Source organism: Lissotriton helveticus, chromosome 3_2 (assembly GCF_964261635.1).
Source record: "Lissotriton helveticus chromosome 3_2, aLisHel1.1, whole genome shotgun sequence".
Lineage (NCBI taxonomy): Eukaryota > Metazoa > Chordata > Amphibia > Caudata > Salamandridae > Lissotriton > Lissotriton helveticus.
The window spans coordinates 111,855,626-111,875,754 of NC_136062.1; the positions used below are offsets into that span (position 1 = coordinate 111,855,626).

The 20,129-nt window shown below is 47.5% G+C and overlaps 1 protein-coding gene across 2 annotated transcripts in view; it reads right to left on the reverse strand.

The window, feature by feature from the left end:
- Nucleotides 1-18,922, reverse strand: part of RAB27A (RAB27A, member RAS oncogene family) — a 533,740-nt gene extending 514,818 nt beyond the window's left edge. The window contains exon 1 of one of the 2 annotated variants that reach the window (XM_078684858.1): nt 18,666-18,922. The gene's annotated coding sequence lies outside the window, so the exon portion shown is untranslated. The remainder of the gene's footprint in view (nt 1-18,665) is intronic. The other variant, XM_078684862.1, reaches the window with a different exon arrangement.
- Nucleotides 18,923-20,129: the final 1,207 nt, after the last annotated feature.

The following is a 20,129-nucleotide window of genomic DNA, read 5'->3' on the forward strand; positions in this document are numbered from 1 at the left end:
AAAACTTGAACTGTTTAGAATAAAGGATGTGAACAAAGAAAATGCAGGGGTATATCGAAGTTTAAAGATTTAAACTGAGAATCTGATGAATAACCACCAATCTTTCCATAGGGAATTATTGAGTTTCACCGTGTAATAGGAATACTATAATATTACGTTTTGTAGACTTTGTAAGATCGCTGATTGAGTCATCGCTCCTTCCCTGCTGATTCCTACTTAATTCCCCTCCCCTCTTCTGGCCACTCCAAACTTTAGTTATTTTATGTGCACATTTTGGGCTGCATCTTGAGGGTACTGCTTCCAAGGAATTTAAACCTTGGCAGGTAACTTCAGAATGCAGATATGGAGGGACGTATTCATTGGGGGTCGGGGGCATTGAATATAATTGGGAACAGAATGCTTCTTGATATGATAAATCAAGACTTTTCTGTTTTTCTTGGTACCAGCTAGTGGTGGTAGGCTAAGTATGTGACACTTTTTTTTCTTTTTCTTGGTACCAGGCAGGATAACTGTACAGGTGCCTTCTACCCGAAGAACTGGAACAGGTGGTTTTTAGGAAGGTCCAAATTATAGTTTTTCACGAATCTTCTACTGAACCAACTCACCCAGTTTGAGGAGCCCTCCTCCATAGTTTCAAACACAGAGTCTGCAGAGCCCTTTTTAGTAGAGTATTTACTCATGTTTTTTTGAAGGCCCTCAGTCTTTGCAGTGAACATTAAATCAGGCACATACATTTATTTTTCAAGCAGCAGGTCATACATTGTGTAACCACATAGTACACTACTCAGCAAATTATAGTGTGCTATTTGAGCCTTATATAGAGTCTGTACCACAACAATCCCATGTCCAATACTCTAGCAGTCACGGCTTGCTTAAAAATACCATGGTCACTGGATAATTCAGGCTAAAAGGGAAGCTTGATGTTCAGTTTTTTGTGCACTAAGTCGCTTAACGCTTTACTCTGAGTTTTAGCACTTAAAGCTCTTCATCTTGAAACACCATCTATACTGAAATATGAGAAGCAGAAACATTCTGCTTCTGTTTAGTGCCAAATGTAGCTGTGCAGGGCCAGCCATCCCTGAAGAAAAAAAAACATTTTTTATGTAAAGGTCACATATGAAGGGTTTGCATTATTGCACAATATTTTAGAATTCCTGGTTTCTCAGTGTTGGATCGTATTCAGTCAATTGACATTTGCATTGAGGTCAAATGTATCCAATGTAGGTGTAGGACATGAGCCTTAAAAATGATTTCTTTAGTAGCTACCTCTCATGTAGGTACAGGAGAAACTATTAAAATCGTTCTTTCTACCATGCATAAGGGGTCTCTCCTTCCAGATAGCAATTTGCACCCATGAGAATTTCAGTGAAATTTAAATGTGATTTATATGTCATTGGGGGTCGTTTATCCCTCATTATATAGCACATAGGTGTAGCCTGATGTTCTGGGTTTCATTTATCATTCTTGGTTTGGAAATAGTTAATCTCCAACATGTCTGCTTGAAACCCACGCCGTATACCTGTGTGAGCATCCATCTAGTTTTTTTTACAGAAAGGGAGGTGCTAAAATTCATAGAAAGGGTTATCCCGCTCAACATACTTTGGCAGGTACAGCCTTCCAAAGTTCAAAAACCCCAATAGGGCTTCTAGTGTCCATACTCTTTTGGAAGGCTGCAGGATGTCACATTTCAGTAGAAATTCTAGAATCCGTATGTGCCATCAGTGGACAATGATGTTGTGTGGTTCCTATAACTCTATATAGGATCTGCGCGTTTAGACAACATACACTGCAGGATTGGTGCCCAGACTGATTCCAGACACCCAGACCGGGACTGTTAGCCTGTATACCTGCTAGCTCACAGTGCCACTATACACTTCTCTTACCAAAGAGAGAATAGTTCTTGGCAACTATCAAACATGACAACCGTGATCCCTCAAAATCATGGAAACAGTACAGTACTTTTCGCTCAGTCACCTTTGCTCTCTCCGTCTCAGAGGAATACACAGAATAAATGGTGGAGACATTTTTCAATAAGCATTTATTGAACCATAGTCATTCTAATGTAAAATAGGTGTGCTGAAACAACCATAAGACAGAAACAGATATAAATGATTATCAGCACCAATAGAATAAAAGGATGGTAGACTCCTACCATAGTGCTAAAACAATGAATACAGGCAAATATAAAAATACATGACAGTAATAAATGCGTACTCCTACAATGCAAACCTATCTAGATGTATCTGCGTGTCGTAACATGTATGTAGGTGCCAAGAATCCCCCTAGGATAAAGCCAAGCCTGTTACCTGAAGTGAGAGACTGTGGGACCCGTCTTGGTCTTGAGCAGGACACCAAGTGAGGGATGTCAGACCACTGCGAGCAGGAGTGTCTGCGTGCAGGAACTTCAGTGTCTCGCGTCAGTATGTCAGCATGGAAGTCCTTTTCTCCTCTCCCTGCCTCAGCAAAGATATGGTGTTTATATACCCAAAGTGGTACCCTAAGGGGATCTACCTTGCTGTGTCATTTCGGACTAGGATGACGGAAGGTATGACCCTCTTACATAGTTATTATGCAGGAGATGGTGGGTCCTGCTGAGATTCCAAGAATCCTCATGCATAATGAATGAGGCTAGTTTTCGGTGAAACCCCCATGTTATTTAGTCATTACCTTAACTAGGTAAGAGGTCCGTACCAAGAACAGTTATGTAGTATAATGGCAGGGCAAATGTAGGTGAAAGGTGTGGTTACTACCTTAGCCTATATCAGTGTACCTGTAAAATATCACATTAGAAAAAAGCAATTTCTGATGAGGGGTGAAACCCCAAAACCGGTCGTAGAATGCTTGTTTCCAGTCCCATTGGGTGCAGGATCAAGACTGATTTGCATAAGGCTCGGTTCAAACTGGAATGGCATGGGGAGCAAAAAACCAATGGATTTAGGCCCAGATCTATGTACTGGGGTGAATGTATGACATTTTTGCATTTATCACCCGAGTGGGATGGGTATGCCCAGACGTGGGTCCCTTGCTCCCCATGCCACCGGAGTCAGGCTATCCTGGCTGATGAGAGGTGAAACCCCAAAACCGGCCCTAGGATGCTTGTTTCCAGTCCAGGGAGAACCTGGCCTGGCAGTTCAGGCTGGACTGTTCCCATTGGGCGCAGGGTCAAGGCTGATTTGCAAATAGCTGGGTTCAAACTGGAATGGCATGGGGAGCAAAAAAAACGACGGATTTAGGCCTAGATCTCTGTACTGGGGTGAATGTATGACATTGTTCTGCATTCTGTCCATCAATTGTTCTTTTTGCATTGGTCACCACGAGTGTGACGGGTATGCCCAGACATGGGTCCCATGCTCTCCATGCCACTGGAGTCAGGCTATCCTGGCTGTTGAGGGGTTCCAATTCAGTCAACTCACACCAAGAATTCTCTGCCTGGGAAAGGTTCATTTAAAAAGAAAAAAAAATATGTGATAACACTTTGATGCTAAACAAATTGCTCTTAAAAAAAGAGGTCACGGCCCCCTACTTGGAACGCTGACTTCAGAATGGATGCGAAAGAAACCTGTCAGTGTTGGAACTGACTTTAGGTTACCGCACACGTTTTCTCTTATGCATGTGCAACAAGAAATGCTTGTAGGTAAATTACTAAGTAAAGTGCAGGGTTCACAGTGAGCTACCTCAAAGACAGCAAAGAACGAAAAGATACAGACGGAATCAGAAATGGACCACGGCTGAGGAGAAATGAAGAACCAGCAATATGGCCTCAGGGACAATGCGGGGCAAAGGGACTCTGTCGTCGCACACCCAATTCGCAAGTAAGGGGGGGATGGGTTGTGGGAGGGGAGGGGGGCAAGGTGGAGGGAGGGGGGTGCGGGGAGCACATACATGGGCTGTCTCTATTTCTATCTCTTTTTCTATCCTTCTGTATCTATCACCTACCCGTACATACCCACGGGAACTCTCAGCACAGAAGTGAAGATAGGCATCTAGCAACACACAGGGGCAGACGAACAGCAAGACATAATGTTGCATACAAAGCACAGCCAGAGAAACCGCCAGATAAACAGCACACAAAATGACACACAACCAACAGTACGACCTAATCACTGACATCAAGATAGTGTCCCTGAACGTAAAGGGTCTCAACCACCCAGTGAAGAGGAGGAAAGTCCTAGACTACATGGCTAAGCTTAAGAGCGACATCTATGTCCTACAAGAAACGAGACTAGAAGCAGAAGACATAGGCCGCCTAAAAGCCAGCTGGATAGGCGAGGTAATAGGATCACCCGCGCAAAATAAAAAGAATGGGGTTATAACGCTACTAAGTAAGAAATCGAAACTCACACTAGTAAACTCACAAGCGGACACTGAGGGCAGAGTGCTAGTTACCAGCCTGGCAAGAGGGGAGGAGCCTATACATGTGGCAAACATTTACGGCCCAAACACCGAAGACCGGGCATTCTGGGAAGAAGCTGGGAAACAACTGAGATCCCTCCTACTGGGAGAACTCCTAATAGTAGCAGGGGACATGAACCAGAGCCAGAGACAGAGCCAGACAGCACAGAAAGGGAACGTTCTGGAGAGCCTATGCACAAAGCTAAATCTCAGAGACCCGTGGAGATTACAAAACCCGGACGGCAGAGAGTACACTTTCTACTCCACCCCACACAACTCCTATAGCAGAATTGACTATATCCTGATATCAGACACACACACCCACCTCATTGACCACACAGAGATAGGACCGAGGACCATCTCAGACCACTCACACATCAGCCTTGCACTGACAGGAAAGCACAACGATAGGGCAACACGCAGGTGGAGATTTGACGATGGCCTGCTCAAAAACACGTCAGCCAGCACGGAAATAGAGACAGCGATAAAAGAGTACTTCGCAAATAACGACACACCTGAAATAGACAGAAACTCCCTGTGGGACGCCCTAAAAGCAACAATAAGAGGAACAATACTCAGCATTAAAGGAAGGCAAAACAGAGAGAGGAACAAAAAAAATAGCTGACCTAGAACATGAGATTAAAAACCTTGAAACAGGACACATAGCCAACATAGAAGACAGGAACACCCTCACGACCCTAACAAAAAAGAAGTATGAACTAAACAAGATCCTTAGCGAGAGGGCGGGCACCTGGATCAACAAATATAAATCAATCAATCTCTGCACCGCAAACAGAGCAGGGAAGGCACTGGCGTCCTACATCAAGGGTAGACAGAAACAACACTCGATAGCGGCTATCAGAGACAACACCAACAAATCACAGACAGCAAACAAGGAGATACTTAACACATTCAGTGACTTTTATGAACAACTCTACAAAAGAGACACCACACTAGGTATGGATGGAGGCAAGGAACTCCTGAAACACATCATCACACCAGAACTGACCGACACCCAGAGGGAGATGCTTGACTCAAAAATCACAGGCGAGGAGATAGAAAGAGCAGTTAAAAGCCTTAAAGACAATGAAGCCCCGGGCCCAGACGGGTTCACTGCCAAGTTTTACAACACTATCTACCCATAATCAGACCCATGATGACAGAGGTGTTCACAAACTGCGTACATAACGGGCGCATGACACCAACAATGGCGGAAGCAAACATCATCGTCATACCAAAAGAAGGCAAGGACACACAGCACCCCAAAAACTATAGGCCAATCTCACTCATAAGCGTAGATTGCAAGATATACGCTAAAATCCTAGCAACCAGACTCAACATGTTCCTGCCCACACTCATACACTGCTCGCAGGTAGGCTACCTGAAAAACAGAATGCCCCACGACAATACAAGACTGCTCTGCCACATAATAAACCATGCCGCCAAGAGCAGTAACGCTGCGGTCATGATAGCCCTAGATGCAGAGAAAGCATTCGACAGAGTGTCTTGGCCATACCTGTACCAGTGCATGCAGAAATTCGGACTGGGCCCTAACTACAGGAAGATGGTCATGGCCTTCTATAACGAACCCAAAGCTCGAGTGGTTGTAAATGGGGGCATGTCAGAGCTACTAGACCTGGAACGAGGCACCAGACAAGGATGCCCGCTCTCACCGGCCCTTTTCCTCCTGGCAATAGAACCATTACTTAACATGATAAGAACAAACACAGACATAACGGGAATACTGATAGGAGGGGAAACCTTCAAGCTCGCAGCCTATGCAGACGATGTCCTTATTGTGACAGAGGATCCAGAGAAGTCGATCAAGGCCCTCATGGACACTATAGAACAGTACGCACAAGTGTCAGGATATAAACTAAATAGGGAGAAATCCGAATGTAAACCACTAAATATCCACACCACCAAAACGGTTCTAGGCACATCAGGACTGACCTGGCAAAGGAAATCCATTAAGTACCTGGGCCTTCTATTCGAAAGAGATCTGCGCGCCACACTAGACCAAAATGAACAAGCAATACTGCGCAAAATCAAAGAGAGGCTAGAGGGGTGGTCTCCCAAATTTACCACATGGTGGGGGCGGGTAGAGACCATCAAGATGATGGTCACACCAATAGTGAACTACATGCTTAACATGCTACCGATGATCAACACGGCGGACTTTCATAAAAAGCTTGACAAGCTGCTTAACACCTTCCTATGGAGGGGGAAAAACCCAGACTCAGCCTACAAAAGCTCAGACTATCCAAAGGACTGGGGGGCCTTAACATAACAAACTTTAAAATATTCCAGACAGCATGCATAGCAAAGCAAGGCCTATACTGGCTCACCCCCAGAAATGACTACACCCCGGCCTGGCTCTCACTAGAAAAAAGACTGCTAGGGGGCATGGAACCTATAGCCCTCTTACTGCAACCAAACACCCAGCAATCAAACACAACCCCATCCTAAGGAACACGAGAAAGGACCTTCTCAAGATAGACTAGTCACTGGACATAAGCGTTAAAAACACCCAACTGGAGTCCATATGGCACAACCCCAGAATCAAGTACAGGAACAGAACATTAGACATGCACACATGGTACAGACATGGCATAACCACAGTAAGCCAACTCCAACACCGAGGAACACAGATCACGTTTGACTCACTCAAAGAAGAACACAAGCTAGACAACACTGAGCTGTACAACTTTTTGAAGATCAGAGTCGCAATTAGCAAAGCAAACATCAACAAACATACACCCTCAATCCTGCAATACGCCGTCAACCTAAACAGACTAGGTCACCAAGTAGCGCACCTGTACAAAGCCCTGAGCCCCATATCCTCCAAACTCAACAACAAGGTCACATCCTATTGGGAAACACTAACAGGACGGGAGCTCAGCGAGGACGAAAAGACCGACCTCTGGTCTTCCGCGTCAAGAAGGAAGGTATCCACTACCCTAGACCAAACAAAAATTTTGTTGATACACAAGGCATACTGGACCCCGCCCGCCTCGCCTCCTTCGGCATCCGAGAAAACGACTCCTGCTGGAACTGTAACAAACAAAAAGGAGACCTTGCACACCTCCTCTTCCACTGCACCAAGGTCAAAAAATTCTGGAACACGATAAACACACTAATCAACGATATAACAGGAGCTACACTACTACTTGACTTCCACTACCTAGCCCTAGGGTATATGGATCCATCAATCAAATCCAGAGAGGACAGGGATCTGATTGACCACCTGCTGACAGCGGCGGTCAAGACGGTACTGAACAACTGGAAGGACACAGCGAAAGCCACCTTTAAAGCCTGGTTCAACTGGGTTACCTTCCTAAGGAGAGCAGACACCATAACTACCAACCACACATTGAAGGCACAGAAAAAGTGCGAAATGTGGCTCTCACTAGACAACTACCTGTCCTCGCACAAGCCACCGTAATCACAGCAGTGGACCATAAGCGACACCACTGAGTCAGAGACCACTACACAGCACACACCGACCCCTGCCTATTCCGACCTACCCTGTGCTTCTTCACTCTTTATCCTCTCTTTCTAAGCCACCAGGGGAGTGGGGCCACGCGAGAGACAATCGAACAGGTGGGGCAAAGCCGAGAGAAGCCACAAGAGGAAAAGCGGACGACTGGACCATCCCAACCCCCCCCCCCCCGGGGGCGTGTTTGTTTCTCTTCTTTCTTCTCAGTTACTCCCCTTGTATATCCTTTGCACCATGTAAATATAATTTTCAATAAAAAATTACTGAAATTAAAAAAAAAGTGCATTTTCACTTACTGAGAATGATGACTCTTTTGTGGTTTGCTTTCCAAAAGCACTGATGACCAGCCAAATCACTGGTGGCTGGGATGATTGATCTTTGCGCATGCACTTGCACCTATGATTAGTTGTGATGGATGTTTTACATCGTAGACTGCATTATAAAAAATACCTGATGTACAGTAATGATCTTGGATTATGATGTCACCTTTTGTTCCTCTAGGTAGTGCGTGCTGGGTGTTAACGGTAAGTTACTGTTTCACCGTGAAAATAGAGATAATACTTGTTACGTTTTAGCACACCTTAGTGTGTGTGTTTTCACATCACCAAAGGCAAAGTTTCCTTTGGCGTTTCCCTTTTTGGTCCTGACAAAAGTTATTATAATCGACTCTATTTGACTGAAACATGTAGACCAGTTGTAGGATGTATGAGACCATCTATATCTCGTAAACATCCGCATTCCGTTTTTAACCCTGTCACAGGTACCCATCATTAAAATTCTCCTATATAGGAGGCGTTTCCTGAAGACACTTTTAAAATCCGCCTCTCTTTTATCACAAATTGTAACCAAAAAAAGATTCAGATGCGCTGTAGTCAGGCATCGAAGCACACCTAAGATGCACTCAGCACCCTAGGTCGGAACTCAATGATGAATCATGCCACCAACTAGGTTGGTGGTTGAGGGTTCTTTTAACCCCTCGGATGCGCCGCCGATTTTGCGGAAGTGCGGCACTCCCGCAAAACGGGCGGGGCCCCGTCGGCCATTGGCAGCACCAGCGAGGTAGTGCTGCCGTCGGCCAATGGCCGACGGCAGCATGGAAGGGGTTAAAAACCTAATCGTTTTTCCCTCTAACAACTCAATTTTGGATGCAGTTGGCATTTTTTTAGCCCGTTCATATTGTTGATTTAGATCACGGGTACTCATAGTACGGCCCGCGGGCCAGCAGCGGCCCGGCAAGCCTTCCGTGGCGGCCCGCGGACCATGAGACATCGTACCTGTGTTTTCAAAGAGTGTCTGCATACACTCTGCTGCTCTGTGGGGGCCGGGCCATTCATTCCGGCGAGGTCAGAATGGAGCTGCAGGGGCGGTAAAAGGAGGTGGAATGACACAAAGTCCCATTAACATGCAAATGGTCTCGTTAAAGACCTGTGAAGTGCTCGGGTGGGGCTGTGTGTCTGTGCGCGCTGGGGAAGCAGGCTGGGGAAGCTGTCTCAGCCCGGTGACACACAGGCAGGGTGGGGTGACAGAGGGAGGGAGGGAAAGGGAGACAGAGAAATGGAGACAGAGAAAGGGAGACAGATAGAGGGAGGAGGGCGACAGAGGGAGGAGGGTGACGGAGTGAGGGAGACGCAGTGAGGGAGACGGAGTGAGGGAAGCTAGTGAGGGAAGGGAGGGAGGGAAGGGGAGTGAGGGAAGGGAGGGAAGGAAGGGGAGGGAGGAAAGGGAGTGAGTGAGGGAGTGAGTGAGGGAGTGAGTGAGGGAGTGAGTGAGTGAGTGAGGGAGTGAGGGAAGCGGAGTGAGGGAAGGGGAGTGAGGGAAGGTAGTGAGGGAGTGAGGGAAGGGGAGTGAGGGAAGGGAGGGAAGGGAGTAAGGGGGAGGGAAGGGAGTGAGGGAGGGAGTGAGTGAGGCAGTGAGTGAGGGAGTGAGGGAAGGGAGTGAGAGAGTAAGGGAAGGGGAGTGAGGGAAGGGAGGGAGTGAGGGAGTGAGTGAGGGAGGGAGTAGGGAGGGGGTGAGGGAAGGGGTGAGAGAAGGGGAGTGAGGGGAGGGAGTGAGGGAGGGGGTGAGGGAAGGGGAGTGAGGGAAGGGGAGGGAGGGAGTGAGGGAAGGGGGGTGAGTGAGGGAAGGGGGGTGAGTGAGGGAAGGGGAGTGAGGGGAGTGGGGGGAGGGAGGGAGGGAAGGGGAGTGAGGGGAGAGAGGGAAGGGGAGGGAGGGAGAGAGGGAGAGAGGGAAGGGAGGGAGAGAGGGGAGGGGGTGAGGGAAGGAGAGGGGGAATAGGGGAAGGAGGGGGAGGGGGAGGGGAGTGAGGGAAAGGGAGAGGGAAGGAGGGGAGGGAGAGAGGGGAGGGAGTCAGGGAAGGGAGTGAGGGAAGGGAGGGAGGGAGGGAATGAGGGAAGGGGAGTGAGGGAAGGGAGTGAGGGAAGGGGAGTGAGGGAAGGGGAGTGAGGGAAGTGGAGTGAGGGAAGGGGAGTGGGGAGTGAGGGAAGGGGAGTGAGGGAAGGGGAGTGAGGGAAGGGGAGTGAGGGAGGGAGAGAGGGAAGGGGAGTGTGGGAAGGGGAGTGAGGGAGGGAAGGAGGGAAGGGGAGTGAGGGAGGGAGAGGGTGAGGGAGGGAAGGAGAGGAAAGGAGAGGGAAAGGAGAGGGAGGAAGAGGAAGGGAGAGGGAGGGAGAGGGAGGGAGAGGGGAGGGAGAGGGAAGGAGAGAGATGGAAGGAGAGAGAGGGAGAGGGAGTGAGTCAGAATGAGGGAGAGAGAGAGAGTGAGAGGGAGTGAGACAGTCAGAGTGAGTGAGACAGAGGGGGAGACCAGGAGGGAGAGAGGGAGATAGAGGGATGGAGGAAGGGAGGCAGAGAGAGAGAGATAGATAGAGGGAGGGAGACAGAGGGAGGAGAGAGAGAGAGAGAGAGAGAGAGAGAGAGAGAGAGAGAGAGAGGTGTGTATGCCGGGTCTGGTAGTTCAGTTCAGTGGACGAAGGCGTCTGCTGCAGGGACCTGTGTTCAACCTCATGGTCACAGTTCTTTTTGTTGCTCTAGCCCCGCCCCCTGCCCCACTGACCCCGACCCCACCGGTGCGTCCCTCGGACACAAACCACACTGTAAATTTGGCCCCTGAGAGAAAGTTTGTGAGTACCCATGATTTAGATTATCCAGGGGAGAAGGACCAGCACTCTCAAGCTCCTCGCTTGTATTCTGTATATATGCCACTAGGTGTCACTATAAAGTTCACGGTATCAGATGTTAAAAAGAGAAGCAAAACGTTTGGTGTTTTTTTCCTACATTCGCTGTCCTCTCTTGAAATAACTGTGACTATGAGAACAGTGCCTATGTTGTAACATGACTTTGCAAGTGAAATAATGGCTAAAAAATATTTTCATAGCAAGGTATAATATAATTTCTATAGTATTTGAATTACATTTAAATAAGACAGAATAATGTTTTGATGTTGGAGACAAAACATCTGCCCCAGTCTACAAAGTGGGGGCTATAATAATATATGGGCAATATTTAAATGTCTTTAAAACGTGATTAGTCTCCGATACTGCACTCAACAGTCGAAAGGTGCTCAGTTAACTTTTGCTACTGTGCTCAATCACTTGTGCCTGGTTTTTATGACTATATTTATAACATTTGACACTTCCAAGGATTTCCGAATGTACTTTGTTAAATTGTATGAGGTTGACGTTGTTTACAGACGGTAACTTTGCTTAGGTGTATCTTAGTGGAAGAGTTTCATGGGTGAGAGTTAAGGTTAAGTGTTGATGTTGGTGGTAAAATACGATAGAGAGGGTGCACCTCTATTCTTGAATTTCTTTTAAGTGTTTATGAGACAGTAATCATCTACATATTAGTCAACCTTAAATGAGGAATAGTGAACCAGCCAAAAACAAGCCAACAAATGATGTCATAAAAACTAGTGCACTGTGGGTACCCATCAATTAGAAAGCTTATTTCAAAGTACTTAGACTGGCAAATATGGCAGTAGAGGGCAACACTCACATCTTCCTCTGGTTGCCATTAAAGTGTCACTGGCCCAGCACAGGAATAAACATATTTAACCACAATGCTATCCACTCCACAAAAGTCTAAAAACACACATTAAAGAAGCACAACATAGTTTGACACTGTAGGCGAAATGAAATGTGAATGCCCCCTCTCATGGTAATGGTGCCAAGGTTGATGCTCCTAAGTGTGGTGTGTGCCCCCATGCTGATGGCCCGTGTGTTCTTTCCTAGTATTGCCTTGTCTCAGCAGCACTGCCTGGGCAACTCTGGAATCCACTGCCAATGCACTTAGCACTATGCAGACTTCCCCATCTATCTATACTACTATAATAAAGGAAGAACTTTCAGCCTTTGAGGCGGGTAAACTCGGGAACCACAGCGCCAATCCACACACCCGATACACCGTTGGAATCGTCAGGGTGTGTAGATGGTTATAGGCTATATAATTTTTTTTTTTAAACGTGATTTAAAAAATTTACAGTAAAAAAAAAAGTAGTCCCTCCGAAGTAGCCCCGGCCGCGACGTGCGTGCTCACGTCAGGAGCGCGGGGAGGAGCGGCGTCCAGGAGCGCGATGAGGAGCGGCGTACATGGCGCGGGGGAGGAGCGGTGACGTGAGGAGCAGCGGACAGGCCAGCAGCGGTTCGAGCAGCAGACAGGCTGGAGGAGCGGCGGCTGAGGTAAGGGAGCGGCGGACATGGCGCGGGGGAGGAGCGGTGACGTGAGGAGCTGCGGACAGGCCAGCGGCGGTGCGAGCAGCGGACAGGCGGGAGGAGCAGCAGCTCAGATAAGGGGACCCATGTCGGGGCAGGCGGGGGTCGGGGCAGGCGGGGGACGGGCCGGTCGGGGACCCGGGCTGCTGCACAATGTCGGGGCGGGCAATGTCGGGGCGGGTGGGGGTGGGGGAAGCCTGTTGCACCCGGACAAGGTCGAGACCGGCTGCTAGTACTACTATAATAAAGGAAGAACTTTCAGCCTTTGAGGCGGGTAAACTCGGGAACCACAGCGCCAATCCACACAACCGATACACCGTTGGAATCGTCAGGGTGTGTAGATGGTTATAGGCTATATAAAAAAAATGTAAAACGTTATTTAAAAAATTTTAAGTCAAAAAAAAGTAGTCCCTCCGAAGTAGCGCCGGCCGCGACGTGCGTGCTCACGTCAGGAGCGCGGGGAGGAGCGGCGTCCAGGAGCACAACGAGGAGCGGCGGACATAGCGCGGGGGAGGAGCGGTGACGTGAGGAGCAGCGGACAGGCCAGCGGCGGTGCGAGCAGCGGACAGGCGGGAGGAGCGGCGGCTCAGGTAAGGGGACCCATGTCGGGGCAGGCGGGGTTCGGGGCAGGCGGGGGACAGGCCGGGCGGGGGCACGGGCTGCTGCATAATGTCGGGGTGGGCGGGGGTCGGGGAAGCCTGTTGCACCCGGGGCAGGCGGGGGTCGGGGCAGGCGGGGGTCGGGGCTGGCCGGGCGGCGGCCCGGGCTGCTGCACAATGTCGGGGCGGGCGGGGGTCGGGGAAGCCTGTTGCACCCGGACAAGGTCGGGACGGGCTGCTAGTCTTCAATTTGATGGCAAGATGATCAGACCAAACTAAAGTAACAACCTCCTTGGTAGTGATCAGCTTATTATTAGTAAAAAGGGCATTGGGAGTATGTCGGGCCGAGTGTGTAGGTGCGTACATTTTTTGTGCGTGCCCAATGTATCCGCAAAGGCGTGGTTTCTCTGTCTGATAAAGCATCCAAGTGAAAGTTAAAATCTCCTAGTTACCTATAAAAGAGCTATCTTGGTTTATTACAGCTGCCTGGCTTCCAGTGTATAAAACCCACAGGGAATTCACTTCAACCCTTGTCCAGGGTCATTGGATTTATGCGACTGTGTGGCTGTTGTTTTTCAAACTATTACTGACCTGCGCATCCTTAATCATTTGCTGCATAAGTTGCAGATTTCAATAAAAAAATGTTACTTGCTCAAATGGATCGTTTAGGAGTAAGTGTAGGAGTCAGTAGCAGGGAGTAGTCGAAAAGTCGAAGAAGGATTAAGTGGCAACAACAGCATATGTACGAAGAGGAAGTTACCTACAGCTACACGCTGTTTACAGTGCTTATTCCAATTCAAGTGCAGCCGAATGTTGTGAATGCTTAAGTGTGCTTTTTAAATGTGTTCATTGACTTAGCACAATGTCAGAATTGTTCACATTACTTGCAGTCAAAATGAAAAAAACATAGCTGTCCTGAAAACATACTACTCGCCAGTTTAGAGCCTGGCTGGGCCAATGGATGTCACTAGACCTGACTCGCCACTCAGCCTGGTTGCAAGAAATTGGACTTGCCTGGGGTGGGAGGACACTGGGCTGTGATTCGTCAGTTAGAATAGGAGTCAGTAGGTGTCTGTAGTCTACCAGACTGGAAGTCACTATGTCAGGCAGACAGTTACTGAGCCAGGAAGTGGGAGGGTCACTAGGATAAAATGGCATTCAATATTCAGTTGGCCAGGCCGGGTATTCCTAGCACTGGACAGTCAGTCAGTGCCCCAGAACGACAGTCACTTACATAGGTCGGTCTTCACATCTACAAAATGACAGGTATTGTCCTGGGTTGGGTTAGTCAGGGGTACAGGTGTCTGATCATTGAAGTGGCCTGCCAGGCCTCTCTGACCCTCAAAACAATGTGGATGTAGTACCGCCGGTACAGCTCATGAATGCCTTGGCACCCTGCTCACACCATTCAAAAAGATGTCAGAAACCTGGTCCTCGCTGGCAATCAACACGCTGTGGACAAGTAAAGCCCAGAATAGGTCACAGCTAGACAGGTGTTCTCTTTTTAATTGCAAGCAGGCCACCGTGCCACATCTCAGACCTCTTCATCCTATTTTACCCTCGAACAAAGAGAGGAAAGGAGGGCCAGTACTGCTGGTAGCTGTCCCAGCACACTCTTCACCTTAATGAACAAGCCATTCGGAGATGTTGCTAGTTGCCCTGATAATCTTTGGCCTGCATCACATGTGACAGACATCTCAGAATCATCTAATCAGCTGCTCGCAAAGGATGGAGCGAAAAACTGCAACTGCCCTGGTTCCCTATTAGCATTAGCCAACAATAGGATGTTCTCAGTGAGGTTCGCCTCAAAATGTAATTAAAAGACCTGCTACTCTATAAAAACAATGAAAGTCCACACAAAAAAACAAAAGCCTTACTACTACCACAAAAAAGTAAGACATTCTATAAAATAACTAAAGTTGAGTGGGAGTTCAGGTAAACGGTAAAGTGATATGTTGACAATAGCTACTTACAAAGTATAAGAACAGACCAGGAGAACATATGTGGATTGCAATAGTCCTCTTTAACAATTTTTTTGTGAGACTGAATGAGCCCCATCACACCTCAGAGCCAGAGCCGGACTGGCCATAGCGGGCACCAGGCGTTTCCCGGTGGGCCGCCAGGGTGGGGGCTGGTTTTGGACCCCGGGGCCGTTTTTGTTACCGGGAGCAGCTGCAGTGATTTCCATGTGCCCCTCTAACGCCTCGCCCCCAACCCCACTGCCAGTTCGACTCAATTGCCAGGGCCAGTTTGCGTACCAAGTCCGGCCCTGCTCAGAACTGTTCCGTACGGGTTCAGATGAGGGAGCACCTACTACCTGCCTCCAGAGCACACACTACACCACCTTTGGAGGAGGCATGGTATAACATTTTTAGAAATTACACCTTTGTCTTTGAACCCTTACACAAGATGGTGCTGCTGAAAACTGCCAAGAAGAGTATAGTTGAAGTCAAGGCGAGGGGTGAGTATATAAAATCTCCCACACGTCAGCATCAGGATTGTCAGGGGGCTCTGGCAACAACTCCCTTCCTTCCCTAAGCTGTGCTGGGAGGGTTCTATTTTACTGCACATGAGCAGCAAGTTTTTTTTACAGTTTTACATAGCGCAAACTCGACCCGAAGATATTGCAGCGCTTTACATGAGCACCAGTCACATTACACAAAGACACATTCATTTTTTTAAGGCATGGTAGATTAAGTGATTTGGCCAGAATCACAGGATGTTGAGCCAACGCCAGACTCGAACCTGGATCCCTAGTTCCAAAGGTGCCATTTCTGGACGTTAGGACACATCCTTGCTGCCGAGGTGCAATGGACAAACGTTGTCCTTCCACCTTTGAGCAAGGCTGAAAGGTATGTGTAACTTTTACTCCTCCAGTGCACTTAGTCAAAGCAAAGGATGGAAGAAATAAAACCCCTACCTCCCGTCTTTAGTCATTGCCCTGGGGGGAACAGAAAAAGAAAACGCAAAAAAAACATGCAGCCACTCCACCAGGACGAGGAGAGTTTATGGTTTTTAATATCCCAGCCTGTTATGCGGAGGTGTGTGTTGCTCCCCAAGTTTCAGATAGGCCTGGTGGGGTAGAGTTCAGAGGCAATGCCTGCCGGTTAGAAAGGCCAGGGAGAGATATACATATGTGGCTGGGCCAAGACCTACTGACCTATCCCTAAATGCATAAGGCAGACTAGGGTCTCCTGCTGTGCTTCTTTCTTTTCTTTTTATTAATCCCTCACCCCACACTATGTCTCTACGGAGAGAGTAAGGGATGTGAGGATTTACTGTGCATGAACATCTTTTTCTGTTTGTTTTTTTGTGACTGATTGATACAGCCAGCCAAAAAAACTATACATAACTCGTGCATGCACAGTACACACTTAGGTTTTGCCTTACATGTTTCTGTTATTTATCTTTCTTTACTTTTTTTTAAAAAATCATGGTTGCCTATGCCTATGTTCTCAGAAAATCTGACACTGTAGCAGTGGCTTGCAGTAGCCAAAGAAATCGAAGTCAAATCGGCATGCATCCTTCACAAAATCTTTTATAGCACTTGGCTAGAATTCCTTTCGCAGAAGTTCCAACAGCACGCCCCATCGATTATCAAAATGAGGCAGAAGACCCTTTCGGGTTCAAGGCTCCAAGCTTCAGAACGCCCTTGCCCTCTCTCTATGAACTAAGCTCAGCCTTCCTAAATTTTGAAAAAAAATCTCAAAACGTGGTTCTTCAAACAATAATTCCTTTAGCCTTCAGGATCTCCACTACATCTGGCATGCTCGCGGCTCGAGTTCTGAATGCTATTGTTCCTAGTAATGGTGCAAACTCTTGAAGAGGGACAGTTATTAAGGGTGCAAAACCATAGCCGAGTAGTGGATCTTCAGCGCTCGCCCCTATTTCAACTACCACATAAAATAAACAAGTAAATAAGGTCCGAGTGATGGAGGACTAACTGACACATGTTGGCTATGTAGAGTCATGATGGGGACACATTAGATATTTAACCAAATACGACCCACTGTATAAAGTCATTGTGCGGTGTGCAAGTGAAAGTGTCTGCTGGCTGGCAGGCATACAGAGGGGCTAGTGTAGCCATCAAAGACTGGTGAATTCCTAGCTGTGACCCAAGGGGCTGATCAAGCGCAGGCGCCACCACATTTGTGACACACTGCACCATAATTCACAAAGATATCCTGGATGTTTTAGGCTTTGGCCCTGGAGTGCACATGGCTACTCACGAATCAGACTATCACCTCACTCTCTCTCATCTCGTCAGAGGCTTGGGTAGGGCCAGGAACATCACTATCCCCATCCCACCCAGTGACTGGTTAGGCAAGGGAGAGCTGAAAAAGAAACAGGCTGAAAACTGGAGCATGGTGCATGCACTGAGCAGCCTCCGCTTTCACTTGTGTGCTTCAGTGATTCAGGCAGGAGGGAGGCAATTGGCAAAGCTCATAGGTCTTTAGGTGGAGAACTTCTTCTTTTCAGAGTGGATCCGAACCCCTGCACCACTGAAATTCTGGGCACCTCGAAGGTTTACTTCTCCATATATGTTCAAGAAACGTGCTGCTAATATTTTACCCAGCCATGGATTTATTATGAAGCTCCGACTATTAACAGGGGTGTCAGCAAAACAGGAAATTTCATCAATACGCTCACACACACGTAGTGGCCTCCATAACATTTTACAGTAAAAGGCTTGGTGGAGAAATGAATAGCTTAAGTTTTCTCTCGTTCGAGGTGCGCACGCTCAGTACTTGTGCAATAATACGCTTTGTAATTGTGCAGTTTGCCTACACGGTGCTTGACCAGCTTTCCAACAATTCATACCGGTAAAAACTTGGCAGCGTGTACTTTGTATACATTCATTAGAATCACGATTCTGGTGTAAACCATATCCTTGCCTCTCACGTGGCCATGGACAGTTAACAATTTCAAAATAAAAGTTTCAAACTAGGTAATGTACATCAAAATATGCATTTTAAGCGTTCAACTTAGTTTCTGCCCTACAGAATGTCGATGCTCGTTTGCCTGCCTACAACAATGTACAGCCAACAACATATGCCTTACTAAATCGACCCCAGAGGTAGGAGGCCAGAAGTTAAAATGCCTGTCTGTCCTCTAAGCTTTTAATTCTTCTGAAGCCAATAAAATGAGCAGTATAATAGTACCACTTGATATTATAGTATTTTAGACTTAAAGGAAAAACATGCCTTATAAATACCCAGTAAAACACAGAGTCAAAAGAGTCCAGAAAGAAAGCACTTTATATTTATCTTTATGGTCACTCGCTGCTTTAGCGCTTCCGCTTCTCTCGAGCACAGACGGGTGGAAACTGGAAAGAGTGACAGGGGCCTAACGTTCACAGAAAAGAACTTCTGCCTAAGAAAAGGAAATGCCCTTTTCCTGGTTGCAAGCACCATTAGTTACAAAGGCTTCACATATTTCACAAGAAACTAAAATAAACGTTATACTCACAGCCCATAATACTCAGCCGTCTGCAAGTGTGTCATTCATGAGTGACCTCGCTCGCCAGCATCTTCAATCCATCCATGTGACAAACTGTCCAACAATTCTCAAAATTGTTCAAAGCCAGGGTCCTTATGAAGGGATCTGTCCCCTCCCCTGCTAGCACTGGCAGAGCTCGCACAGACTCACGGGAGATGTAGTCTCTCCGCCTGCATGTCTCAGAATGTGGACCGTGCTGCGAGCAGCTGAATAAAAAGTGTAACTATTTTCTAAACAGGATGAGGGCGTGGAGCCGCTTTTAAGTGATACGGCGGCTGAGACTTCGCTCGCACTCGGTGACTTTATAAGGTGATGTAATGTGCCCGGCTTTCCGCAGGATTAATGCATTTATAAACACTTCCCCCCCTGAGTGCAGAAAGAGCTTCGTCTTATTAACCGCAGCGAGGAGAGTGCGAGCCCAGGCCGTTTCTCGGCACACTTCCTCGTCGGAGCAGCAACAGCTATCTTTGAGTTGTGAGGTGGGGGAAGGAGGCGTTTTTAACAAGGGAGTAGCCAGAAAATGAAAATACCCCCCACTTTGATCCATTCCTCAGAAGCGAGTGAAACGAGGAAACTGTACCCACTCTAGATGAGGTTCCTTCATACTTCCTTCCATCAACCTATCTTTCCACCCTTTAAGCCTTTCATGCATCCATCCATCTTTTCATGTTTCCACCCATTCTTTCACCATTCCATCCATCTATCCTCTCATCATTAGTCTTGCATCGATCCTTCCACTCACACGTCCAACCATTCATCCATATTTTTCCCTTCCACCCGACTATCAATTTACAGCCTTTTTTATCAATCAACCAAACTATCCTTTCACCCTTCCATTCAGCTATCCATTCATCCATCCACCCATTCATCTAGCCTTTCATCATTCCAGCCACTTTCTTTCACCCACCAATGCAAATCTTGTTTTACCCCTCTATCCATCAGTCCCTTTGGCTTGCATCCATCCTTTCATCCACAGTTTCTTCCTTATTTTCAAATGTCCTTCCTTTCGCTCTTCCTTCCAACCCTCTCTCCCCTATCTTTCATTCCCTCTCTTTTCTCTTACTTCCTTTCCAGTGGTTAACCCCTAATCTTCGTTTTTCTTTACTTACTTTTTGTCTGCACTGCTCCAGACAGAACAGGTTCATTAATAGCTATAATTGTCATCAACACCACCCCCGCTTAAGCTGTAAAAGCGGGGGGTTCAGGATGCTACTGTTTGTTAAAGTATCCAGAGAGAGCACAGTTGGCAGTGTTGAGTTGTTTCGTTCTGATCCTGTGAAGGAAGCGTTTTGGTGTCGTGAGAGAGCTACCTAAGTGGTGCTTTTATCTCGTTGGTGGGAGCAGCGCCTAGCAGTATGGTGAGGGAGTAGGTGTGAGAGACATGGTATAACTGTAATTGGCGGTAACTATTTGCTCCTAATATCGCGTTCAATG